This window comes from Bubalus kerabau, chromosome 11, assembly GCF_029407905.1.
Source record: "Bubalus kerabau isolate K-KA32 ecotype Philippines breed swamp buffalo chromosome 11, PCC_UOA_SB_1v2, whole genome shotgun sequence".
Classification (NCBI taxonomy): Eukaryota; Metazoa; Chordata; class Mammalia; order Artiodactyla; family Bovidae; genus Bubalus; species Bubalus kerabau.
This window is the reverse complement of record NC_073634.1, coordinates 90,429,872-90,442,692: the sequence shown is the minus strand read 5'-3', so window position 1 is coordinate 90,442,692 and position 12,821 is coordinate 90,429,872. Positions and strand designations below refer to the sequence as shown.

At 40.2% G+C, this 12,821-nt stretch overlaps 1 protein-coding gene and 1 pseudogene across 3 annotated transcripts in view; one reads left to right on the top strand and one right to left on the bottom strand.

Moving 5' to 3' along the window:
• TAF1B (TATA-box binding protein associated factor, RNA polymerase I subunit B) overlaps window positions 1–12,821 on the top strand; it is a 55,550-nt gene that overhangs the window by 23,898 nt on the left and 18,831 nt on the right. The gene's annotated exons all lie outside the window — the stretch shown is intronic.
• LOC129623468 (eukaryotic translation initiation factor 1-like) lies at window positions 12,289–12,629 on the bottom strand (annotated as a pseudogene).

Sequence of the window (12,821 nt, the reverse complement as noted above, 5' to 3'; positions counted from 1 at the left end):
CCTTCTCCAGGGGATCTTCCTGACCCAGGGATTGAACCCAGGTCTCCTGCATTGCAGGCAGACTCTTTACTATCTGAGCCACCAGGGAAGCTCAAACCCTTCAGAAGGTAGAATCGTTTGCCAAGGTCATTGTACATAGTCGTCTCAAACTCGAAGTACAGCCTTCTGTTCTTTTTTTTCCCCCCTCATTATGTTTCGTATTGTATAGTTTCTATGGTGATGTCTTCAAATTCACTGATGTTTACTTCTTGAATTTGTAATCTGCTGTTTTTTTCCACTATTTTTTTCATTTCAGATTCCATGATTTTCATTTCTAGAAATTCCATTTTAGTCTTAATTTTCATTTCTCTCGCTATGTTTATGTTTTCTTTTTCATCCTCCAGTTTATTGACAGTATTTACAGTAGATGTTTGAAGGTTCTCAGCTATGGATTCTGTTACCTCTGAGGCTGTTGACTGGTTTCTCTCCTGATTGTGTGGCGTGTTTTCCTGCTTTCCATGCCTGGTGGTTTTGATTGGATGCAGACAGTGTGAATTTTGTGTTGATGGATACTGGATTTTTGTTCTGGTATATGATTAGGTATCTTGGATATCAGTTTGATCATTTAAAAGCTTGTTTTCAAGCTTTTTTATGGCTGTTCCAGAGCCTTTATTCTTGGACTAACTTAGCTCCGCCTACTAAGTGATGTCCCTCTGAAAGACTTCATCTAGTGCCCCCACTATTATGAAGCCTCTCCACTCCAGCTGGTGCCTTTTCTGAGCTCTGAGAATTGTCTGGATTCGTTGGGAGAAAAGATCCAGTGATTTTTTTTTCTTCCCTGGCCTCAGGTTTTGTTGTTTTTTTTTAAGCATGCACAGTTTGGTACTCAGCCAAAGACTTGAGAAGACCGCTTTGCAGACCTCCAGAGTTATCTGTGTATCTGCGTCCTCACTCTTACTCTGTCTGCAAATTACAGCCACCCCAGCTTCCAGGAACTCTAATCCCTCTCTAACTCAGCGAGAACACGGGGCTGTGTTTCACTCCCTGCTCCCTGCACTGCAGGTTGCAGACTGCCTCCAGGCAACATCCTGCAACCGTTTGTTTCTCTTCTTTCAGGGCATATCATCCTGTGCTTCCTGTTTTCTAATGCCTGAAATTGTTTCATATATTTTTTCTTAAAAAAAAAATTTTATTTATTTACCATATCGGGTCTTAGTTGCAGTAGGCAGGATCTTCGTTGCATCTTGTGGGGTCTTTTGTTGCAGTACATGGACTCTGGTTGGGACATATGGGCTCAGTGGTGCGTGCAGGCTCTCTAGTTCTGGGCCGAGGCCCCAGAGCGCACGGTCTCAGTCATTGCGGCACCTGGGCCTTTCAGTGGTGCCAGCTTCAGTAGTTGCAGCGCTCAGAGCATGTGAGATCTTAGTTCCCCAAATAGGAATCAAACCTGCATCCCTACATTGCAAGGCAGATTCTTAACCACTGGGCTACCAGGGGGAAGTCCCCTTATATAGTTTTTCCAATTTTCTGTTTATCATGGGAAGTCAATTCCCAAAGTAGTTAGTGCTTTAAGGGCAGAAATAGAAGTGTTCCAAATACTACTTTTTAGACATTTAGAAATAAAGTCGATATTCAGATGCTTTTTAGCTGATTGTTACCTAAACAGTTCTTTCTTGAATGCCTGAAAGTATCCAATTGCTCATTTATTCCTGGACTTTTTTGAAAATTATAATCTCTATTCACAAATATTGTCTAATCTTTGCTTCTCAATTTTCTACCAGCTGGACCATGTTATTGGAGGATCATGGTTATAAACTTTTGTTTATACAAAATTCTCACCCTAATAACAATCTCTTTTGTTGACTAGTTTTAAATTAATCTTGAGTGAGGGGGCAGGAGTAAAAGAGGGTAATGATTTCTTATAGAGATTTTGATAGAAAGTATAAGCTTAAAATAATATGGGACTGTATCTGGATAACAATAACTATTGCACTTTGCCTTTTTCACTTGTATCTTAGAGAGCTTTTTTTTGGAGGAATTAGCCTCCCCCCCCCATATATATATATTTTATTTTTAATTGGAGGATAATTGCTTTACAATGTTGTGTTGGTTTCTGCCATTCAACAGTGTGAATCAGCCGTAAGTATACATGTGTCCCTTCTCTCCTGAACCTCCTTCCCACTCCCATCCCACTCCTCTAGGTTGTTACAGAGCACTGGGTTGAGCTCCCTGTGTTACACAGCAACTTCCCACTAGCTATCTGTTTTACATACAGCAACATATATGTTTCAGTGTTACTGTCTCAATTTGTCCCCCCCTTTCCTTCCCCCACTGTGTCCACAAGTCTGTTCTCTGCCTCTGCGTCTCTATTCCTGCCCTGCAAAGAGGTTCATCAGTACCGTTTTTCTAGATTCCATATATATGCATTAATATACGATATTTTTTTTCTCTTTCTGACTTACTTCACTCTGTTAAAAGGCTCTAGGTTCATTCACCTCACTAGAACTGACTCAAATGTGTTCGTTTTTCTGATTGAGTAATATTCCATTGTATATATGTACCACAACTTCTTTTTTTTTTTTTTTGTACCACAACTTCTTTATCCATTCATCTTTTGATGGACATCTAGGTTGCTTCTGTGTCCTAGCTATTGTAAATAGTGCTGCAGTGAACATTGTGATACATGTTATCTTTTTTAATTATGGTTTTCTCAAAGTATATACTCAGTAGTGGAATTGCTGGGTCATATGGTAGTTTTATTCCTAGTTTTTGAAGGAATCTCCATACTGTTCTCCATAGTGGCTGTATCAATTTACATTCCTACCAACAGTGCAGGAGGGTTCCCTTTTCTGCACATACTCTCCAGCATTCATTGTTTGTAGATTTTTTGATTATGGCCATGACCAGTGTGAGGTGATACCTCATTGTAGTTTTGATTTGCATTTCTCTAATAATGAGAGATGTCGAGCACCTTTTCATGCATTTATTGGTCATCTAAATGTCTTCTTTGGAGAAATGTCTGTTTAGGTCTTCTGTCCATTTTTTGATTGGGTTGTTTGTTCTTCTGATATTGAGCTGCTTGTATATTTTGGAGATTAATCCTTTGTCCATTGCTTCATTTGCAGTTATTTTTCCCATTCTGAGGGCTGTCTTTTCATTTTGTTTATGGTTTCTTTTGCTGTGTGAAAGCTTTAGAGTTTAATTAGGTCCCATTTGTTTTTATTTCCATTACTCTAGGAGGTGGGTCATAGAAGATCTTTCTGGGATTTATATCAAAGAGTGTTCTGCCTGTATGTTCCTCTAAGAGTTTTATAGTCTCTGATGATTGCATTTAGGTCTTTAATCCATTTTTAGTTTATTTTTGTGTATTTAGTTTTATTTTGTGTATAGCTTATTTTCCTAACAAGAAAGTATTCTAATTGGTTGATTCCTTCAGCTCCATTTTACTTTCTCAAGATTGCTTTGGTTGTTCAGAGTCTTTTGTGTTTCCATACAAATTATCAGATTTTTTTGTTCTAGGTTTGTGAAAAATGACATTGGTAATTTGATAGGGACTGCATTGAATCTGTAGATTGCTTTAGGTAGTATAGTCATTTTAACAATATTGATTCTTCCAATCCAAGAACATGGTATATCTTTAGAGAGCTTTTTTTTTTTTTTTTAAATAAACTTTTATTTGGGAATAGTTTTAGATTTATAAAAAAGCTGCAAAAATAAAAATATATCCTTTACCCAGATTCAAGTGTTATTACTATTTTATCCTACAGTTTTATCCTTTGTGCTGTTCTATCACTGTATCTATCTCCGCAATTCTATTTCTGAATCATTGAGGGTAAGTTACATTTATATGGCACATCATCCCTAAATGTTTTAGTGTATATTTTCTAAGAATAGGGATAATCTCTTCAGTTCAGTTGAGTTCAGTCAATCAGTCATGTCCGACTCTTTGTGACCCTGTGGATTGCATCACGCCAGGCCTCCCTGTCTATCACCAGCTCCTGGAATTTACTCAAACTTATGTCCATTGAGTTGGTGATGCCATCCAACCATCTCATCCTCTATTGTTCCCTTCTCCTCCTGCCCTCCTCAATCTTTCCTAGCATCAGGGTTTTTTCAAATGAGTCAGTTCTTCACATCAGGTGGCCAGAGTATTGGAGCTTCAGCTTCTGCATCAGTCCTTCCAGTGAATATTCAGGACTGATTTCCTTTAGGATGGACTGGTTGGATCTCCTTGCAGTCCAAGGGACTCTCAAGAGTCTTCTCCAACACCACAGTTCAGAAGCATCAATTCTTCGGTGCTCAGCTTTCTTCACAGTCCAACTCTCACATCCATACATGACTACTGGAAAAACCATAGTTTTGACTAGACGGACCTTTGTTGGCAAAGTAATGTCTCTGCTTTTTAATATGCTGTCTAGGTTGATCATAACTTTCCTTCCAAGGAGCAAGTATCTTTTAGTTTCATGACTGCAGTCACCATCTGCAGTGATTTTGGAGCCCCAAAAAATAAAGTCTGACACTGTTTCCACTGTTTCCCCATCTATTTGCCATGAAGGATGGGACCAGATGCCATGATCTTAGTTTTCTTTTAATCTCTTGTATAACTGCAATTAACTTACTAACTTTAACTTTTTATTTTTCTGGAAGCTTCACAGAATAGATATGCCACAATTACCTCACTAGTTGTCTGTTGATGGAGATTAGTGTTTTAGGGTACAAGGCTAACAGGCTAAAGAAGGCAGCTAGGTGATGAATAAAAAACAAACAAATAGAACTGGAAACAATATAAATGTCTGTCACCAGAAAAAGGGATAAAATGTGACATAGTCAGACATGGTGTATTAAATAACCTTAGATACAAGCAGCAGGAATGAACCTAACATTCTGTCGAGTGTGAGAGGCAAGTCTTAGGAAACTATGTACAGTATGATGCTATTTTTGTTAAGCTCAAAAAAGAAGTTAAACTAAATATGTAGGTATATTTATCTGTTTCCTGTGGGCATGTATGGATGTGAGAGTTGGACTGTGAAGAAGGCTGAGCACCGAAGAATTGATGCCTTTGAACTGTGGTGTTGGAGAAGACTCTTGAGAGTCCCTTGGACTGTAAGGAGATCCAACCAGTCCATTCTGAAGGAGATCAGCCCTGGGATTTCTTTGGAAGGAATGATGCTGAAGCTGAAACTCCAGTGCTTTGGACACCTCATGCAAAGAGTTGACTCATTGGAAAAGACTCTGATGCTGGGAGGGATTGGGGGCAAGAGGAGAAGGGGACGACAGAGGATGAGATGGCTGGATGGCATCACTGACTCGATGGACATGAGTCTCAGTGAACTCCAGGAGTTGGTGATGGACAGGGAGGCCTGGCATGCTGCAATTCATGGGGTCGAAAAGAGTCGGACACAACTGAGCAACTGATCTGATCTGATATGTATGATAAAACTATTTTTTTTTAAAGTTCATGGTAAGCAAAATTTAGGATAATTAGTTGCCTCTGGAGGGAGAACCACAGAGGGAGTACTAAAGGAGGAGTCCATGGGCAGATGTAGCAGTTGGTTTGTTTGTATATTCTTTGCATCCCTAGCTACTCTTTTGACAGTAGGAATCATGTAGTACTTCTATTTGTCATCCTTAAGACTTCATGGGCTTCCATGATGGCTCAGTGGTAAAGAATCCACCTGGTAATGCAGGAGATGCAAGAGATGCAAGTTTGATCCCTGAGTCGGGAAGATCCCCTGGAGTAGGAAATGGCTATCCACTCCAGTATTCTTGCCTGGAGAATTCCATGGACAGAGGAGCCTGGCGAGCTTTAGTTCATGGGGTCGCAAAGTCAGACATGACTGAGCAGGCGTGCGCGCACACACACACACATAAGACCTCATATATAATACAATTATGTATACATAGAAAAGGACTCTGTGTTTGTTGATTAAATGATTTGAAATAGCTGAAAAACAGAATTAAATACTTTATTTAGAGAAGAGTTCAAATAGATTTGTTGGGGATTTTTTTCTACCTAAATAGTAAGCTTTCAGTCTGCTTCTTTTATATTTATTATGTATCAGGAGGCTATTAGTGGCATTTGGCTGAAAAAATAAAAAAGCATTCTACTGATATTTTAGTGGTAAATGCATAAGGGATGTAATTTCTGCTTATAAGTAAGGACATTTACAAACTCGATTTATGGGTGTGTCAGTATCACTCATGAAAACCAGCTTGTGAGATTAATAATCTTATCAGTTCTTCGTACTGCTCACCCATGTACCGAAACCAATAGTAAATTACCCTAGTCAGAAAATGTATGTTTGAGGCTACATGGATGACTTTTTTTTAGAAAAATAATACCTGATGTTTGCAGAGTGAAGCCAGTGATTTCATGGGAAGTGTCTGTGACTTAGTTTGATCCTGTGTCAGTACCCATCCCTGGTACCCAGGGTGCTCAGCCCAGGCCTCCCCCAAACTCTGCTTCCCAGGAGAAGGAATGAGAACCAAGTTTTGTACTTGCCTGAGGAAAACTGAGTAATGACAAAGGTTGTGCTGTGCTTAGTCTCTCAGTCGTGCCTGACTCTTTGCGACCCTGTGGACTACAGCCCACCAGGCTCTTCTGTCCATGGAATTCTCCAGGCAAGAATACTAGAACAGGTTGCCATGCCCTTCTCCAGGAGATCTTCCCAACCCAGGGATAGAACCCAGGTCTCTTGCATTGCAGGTGGATTCTTTACCGACTGAGCCACCAGGGAAGCCCAGTGACAAAGGTTAGCCTGCTGCAAAAATAATTATGTAACCCTGCCAAGATCAAATGGAAATTATTTGGAGATTGTCTGCTCTTCTGGATACCAGCTTTTAATATGCTTCAGTACAGATAGGTGAATTTAAATGTAGCTATTCCACAATAAGCAGAATGTTTGGAGGACAGATGCATTTTAAGAAGGAGAACTGCGGTAGGTTTTTCCCAACTCTGATCCTGAGGCCAAACCAAATGACCCTCTCCTGTTCAGTTGGTCATCGGTTCATAAATTTGTATTTGTTCATAAGGTTTATCTTGGTTTGGGAAGTCGACAGCATGTTTCTAAAATGGTCTTGTTCCCATGACCAAGACTGTATTTCACGTAAAGTAATGCATTCACCATAGGCTTTCAGAAGACTAGATTTTGAATATAAAAAAGTATATTTCCTGTTACTTCTAATAGATTTACAACAATTAAGTTAATTCTAGCAGACCAGAAATGCGAATTGAACTGTTTTCTGAATCATAATGCGTGTGGAATTCATTTTATCCTTCCTCCATAAGTAATATATTACAGTGCTTTGTCATCTCTTCTGACATAGTTTTATTCTTTATTAATTTCCCTTTGCCATAGAAAGCCTTATTTTAGGTTTGGGTTAACAGGTGCATGTAGCATTAGTTTTTTCTCCGCTGAATTTTTGCTTCGAAACAACAATAAGTAAGGGTGCGGCACTGTGCTTTTTTTTAATAGCAAAGCAGGAAGTTCACCTCTGACAGGGTATTGTAATCAGGTTTATCACAAGAGCCTGCTGTTGTGTAACAGAAACTCTAGCTTGTCCTTACCTGTCTTCAGGCATTGCTTCATGAAGGAAAATAAACTCAGTGGAATATTTGTGAAATTCAATAAAATGCTTTCCCAAGCACGCCATTTTTAATACATGCTAGAGCAATTGATTATAGCCTTGTGGTCTTTTAAAAAACATACTCACCTTGGGATTTCTTAATATTGTAATTAAATGGATCTATAGCCCTCTAGAAGCCCTTTGTGTCATATTTACTATACGTTTTAGACACATCCTCCGCCGTGGCTACTAATAGTACACACTCCCTCCCCCCTCTCCCCTACATTTTTCGAGAAAAGTGGAGAAGGTTTGGGATGCCTTCAGATGACTGTTTACTTAGTTGACAGGCAGCTTTTCTTCATTGTACGCTTTGCGTTTGCTCACAAAAGTGCATTCACTATTCCATAGTATGTTGAAACTTTTAAATGGAAACAGCTTTTCGTTAACAAAGGAAGCATTTTCTTCCCTCCCTTCATGTCTTAGCTTTCTCTACTAAGTCTTGGCTTCTTCAGCAGCTGTACCTCCACCAGAAATGACAAAAGGTGCGATTGTTCTAGGAGATGGTGATGATGATAATGCCAGTGGAGTTTTGTGTGTGTGGGTTGCTTGGGACTGTTTTTCTTCTGTGTTTGGTTTTGTTTTGTTTTTGTTATTCCAGAAAGTTGAGCACACCTTAAAGAAAAGAAACCAAAGGGAGGAGGGGAAAAAAGGCTTTAAAGACCCTTGAACCTTCATCCTGTGTGAACTATTTCTTTCCATTAAATTGTTCTGTTAATATTCAGGTGGCCCCAACAACAACAAATCTGACAAAACTCACTTTACCACATAGGGAAGTGGAATCCAGAGTAGAGAGTATTGATGTGGTTTGTTTCTTCTTCCAAGCGGGCCATGGGTTTGTCTTTCTGCCATTACTCTGACTTGAGTCGAGTTCAGAAGAGGAAAACAGATGTGAAAATTAAGTTTTAGAATTCCCAACCATCTCCTTTTTCTGAGTTGTGATTCCCAATTCCTAAGAGGTAAACTGTTTCATTTTCTTTATTTTTTAATTTGAAGATAACCTCCTCCTCTTTCTTTCTGCCTCTGTCTCTTCTACTGCTTTATTTTTGAGTCAAATTTCTGACGTGTGGTGCTGATCTGAAGCTTCATTTATTTCTAGCAAAAATCTTTCAGTTCATCTGGTAGAATAAACTAAAAATCTATTCTTTTTCAGAGACACCATCTTTGTATAGAGTACCAGATAAGCACGTTGCTGCTTAAGCCAAAGTTGGGCCTAAACAGACTTTTCTCTTACAGGTGGGATTTATTCTGCCAGTGACTAGCACACAGTGGAGCTACTTGTGTATTTTCAGCCTTGTTTTTTTTTTTTTTTTTTAAATCTTTATGTGTTTTAAACCCACAGACCAATTTCTAAACAGTTAGTATGTAACATACTTATTATTCTACCATGGTCCTCTACAGTGATTCTAAGGCCTCTCAAGAATTAGTCATTTCGTCATCCCTCACTAGACTCAGCAAGAAGCAATAAAGAGGAACCTGGAAATCCATTCTGAAGTACATCTCCAGCTTTGTGAATGTTGATGAACAACATTCTGATCTCCTCTCTGAATGAGTGAAAAGAAAAGATGCAATGCTGGTTCAGCCAAACCCACTGAGTGGCACTTTGCCATGATGATTCATTTTGCCTCGGAGCAATCTTACGCCCTTTGTGAAACTAGGTCCCTGATGGTTTAAGGAAGAAAAAGACTCCTTCGGAGCTATCAGTCATTCTCTGAGCCCCTCCAGATGACTGTCTCGATGGATCAAGCTTTAATACACTCTGAGTCTTCAAACTTTACTCCATATTTTTTCACCATCTTCCTCTGTAGGCCGATTGTCGCTTTTGGGATTGTTTGTGCAACCTCTGTTAGAGTAATCATCTAGCAGGTTTGAAATCTACCTGAGGGAAACTGAGACGAACGTAATGATAACAGGTGTTCTCAGGTTCCCTCACTCCCACTCCTTTCCAGGATTACTATTGCTAGGCAGTGTGAATAGAAACCAGCTGACGTGCTCTTTTGTTCCTGGCTTTCTGCAGCATCTTAGCCATCGCTGGAATGTGTGGGTATACTTCTCGCATCAGGCTTGTGAACTAAAACCATCTGAGGGTCCCTTCCAGGCTCCAGGAAGAAGGAGAGGAGAGCCATTTCATTTTATTTTATTATTATTTTGCACAAGAATATTGTGGAGAGTTTGTTTAAACTATAGGTTCTTTTAGACCTAGTGTTAGGGATGGATTTATGAAGTCTGGTGTGGGATTGAGGACTTTTAAATCAGCGTCTTGCAAGTGGTTCTGATAGAAATGTGCTCTGAGCAATACGGACTAGTCTTTTCATCTCTGCCTCTGTCTATCTTATGTTATTGCATCATGTTCCACAAAAAAAAAATTAGAGGTAAAAGTAGACTAATTAGGGGATAACCAAAGACCAATATAAAACAAAAGTACTGTTATACCTAAACTCCTTTGTTTTTCTGGGCTCCAGAATCACTGCAGATGGTGATTGCAGCCATGAAATGAAAAGACGCTTACTCCTTGGAAGGAGGGTTATGACCAACCTAGATAGCACATTCAAAAGCAGAGATATTGCTTTGCGAACAAAGGTCTGTCTAGTCAAGGCTATGGTTTTTCCAATGGTCATGTATGGATGTGAGAGTTGGACTATAAAGAAAGCCGAACACAGAAGAATTGATGCATTTGAACTGTGGTGTTGGAGAAGACTCTTGCAAGTCCCTTTGACTGCAAGGAGATCCAACCAGTCCATTCTGAAGGAGACCAGTCCTGGGTGTTTATTGGAAGGACTGATGCTAAAGCTGAAACTCCAATACTTTGGCCACGTGATGCAAAGAACTGACTCATTGGAAAAGACCCTGATGCTGGGAGGGATTGGGGGCAGGAGGAGAAGGGGACAACAGCGGATGAGATGGCTGGATGGCATCACCGACTCAATGCACATGAGTCTGGGTGAATTCCGGAGTTGGTGATGGACAGGGAGGCCTGGCGTGCTGCAATTCATGGGGTCGCAAAGAGTTGGACACGACTGAGCGACTGAACTGAACTAAACTGAACTGAAACATGCAAAGTTTTAAACAGTATTCTAGTAGTCCCCTTATTCTTCTTAACACATCACAGATTCCAAATGAAATATAGCACAAATGCCCAGCAACTTTTATGACATCTTTCCTTTAGGTGTGTTCTATACATGGCATACATTTTTCTGAAAGTCAAAATAAGACTATTCTAATACAGTCATTAAATGTTTACTGTAATTATTTTATATCCATGTTTTGGAATCTTGTCAAAATGACAGCCTGCTTCCGCATTCTGGGCTAAGGACAATGGCACGAAAACAAAAATGTGATCCTGTGATGACATTCTCTACAACGGTGCCATGTCATAGTCCTGCCGGTCTCCTGCCCCAGGTTGGATGCTTTGCTGAGCTGGTGGTGCAGGCCCCTAGAGTCGCCTGGCTTGGTTGGAATAGGACCAGATGTGTGGGGAGGTTAGTCTGTAGCCAAGCCCTGTAGAGCCAGTTGGGCCACCATTTCACATGATGTTGGAGGCAGAAGGTAGCGGATGTCAGTGTGGATATTTTGTGTTTGTGTTCAGTTGCTAAGTCATGTCCAACTCTTTGCGACCCCATAGACTGCAGCACACCAGGCTCCTCTGTCCTTCACTATTTCCCGGAGTTCACTCAAATTCATTTCCATTGAGTCAGTGATGCCATCTAACCATCTCATCCTCTGCTGCCCTCTTCTCCTTTTGCCTTCAGTCTTTTCCAACATCAGGGTCTTTTCCAATGAGTCAGCTTTTTGCATCAGGTGGCTAAAGTATTGGAGCTTCAGCATCAACATCAGTCCTTCCAATGAATACTCAGGACTGATTTCCTTTAGGATGGACTGGTTTGATCTCCTTGCAGTCCAAGGGACTCTCAAGAGTCTTCTCCAACACCACAGTTCGAAAGCATCAATTCTTTTTTGTTTACTAGATTCCTTTTCATTAATGATCTTACAATTACTTGTCATGAATTTGTTATCCATTAAGTTGGTTTTCTGAGATGATTATTTTTCAAAGAGGAACATTCACTGCTCTAGTGTTTGTTTGTTTGCAGGTAAAAGTACTTAATTTCATCTCCTACCTGCATTATTTAAAAGGATTGTCGCTTTAGTCATGTCTGACTCTTTGCAGCTCCATGACTAGAATTCCTGTGTCCATGAAATTGTCCAGGCAAGAATACTGGAGTGGGTTGCCATTTCCTTCTCCAGGGGATCTTGCTGATGCAAGGATTGAACCCCAGTCTCCTGCATTGCAGGCAGAGTCTTTACCACTTAAGCCACCAGGGAAGCAGGATTAGGGTTACCATAAATCTTGTCAGTAACGTTAATTGTTAATTTGAGAAGATACTTCAAATTCTGGGCAAAATGAAGCAGATGTCTAAATGAGTTGATTTTATAAAGATAAAAAGACAGCTTTTCCAAAAGGTCACTGAGAGTATATGTTTTCATTTTTAACTTATATTTTTTTGGCGGGGGGGGCTCTTTTCAGTTTATTGCATGTAGGAGTTACACTAGTCCCAAGTTAAAAGCAAACCCCAAATTATGGTTACATTATACAGGCTGTGAGATTTTTAAACTTGTGACTAGGGACAGAAGGGAAATTCTACTCATTGCAAGGAAATTCTCACTTAAGCTTCAGTAAGCCGAAAGCACTTAAAACCTGTGAACCTTCAGCTGGTCGTCCTTAGCCAGTCCAGTCTCCACCAGGAACTGGCATATGTTCTTGTGCTGGTTACCCTGTAGCTTAATTCCTTCTCCATATTCTGGATGCTCAATTATAGTACCATTGCAGGCAAATTTCTTCTTAAACGTCTTCACTAGTTTCTTTTTATCGTAATCATCAGTGATCTCTTGGACAGTAGTAAGGGTCTTCCTGCTGTTTCTCTGTTGAATTCTTATATGGATATAATCCTCAGTGCCAGCAGAAAGCAGATCATCACCCTCACTTGCATCAGCAAAGGGTCGAAAGAGTGGATGTTCTGGATAGGGGACATGCAGTATGATTCCTTTTCCTCGGTGGAAATGGCCTGAGGAAGGTGGTGGCGGGAAAAAGCGGGCGGGGGGACAAAGCCTCCACTGGGAGGCAAGGGGAGGCCGCTGAGTCCCTGGCGGCAGCTCAGTGACTGGGTCATTTTTTCCTTTTTAAATTTACAGATTAAAATACAGTTGTTAATAGTATTTTCATA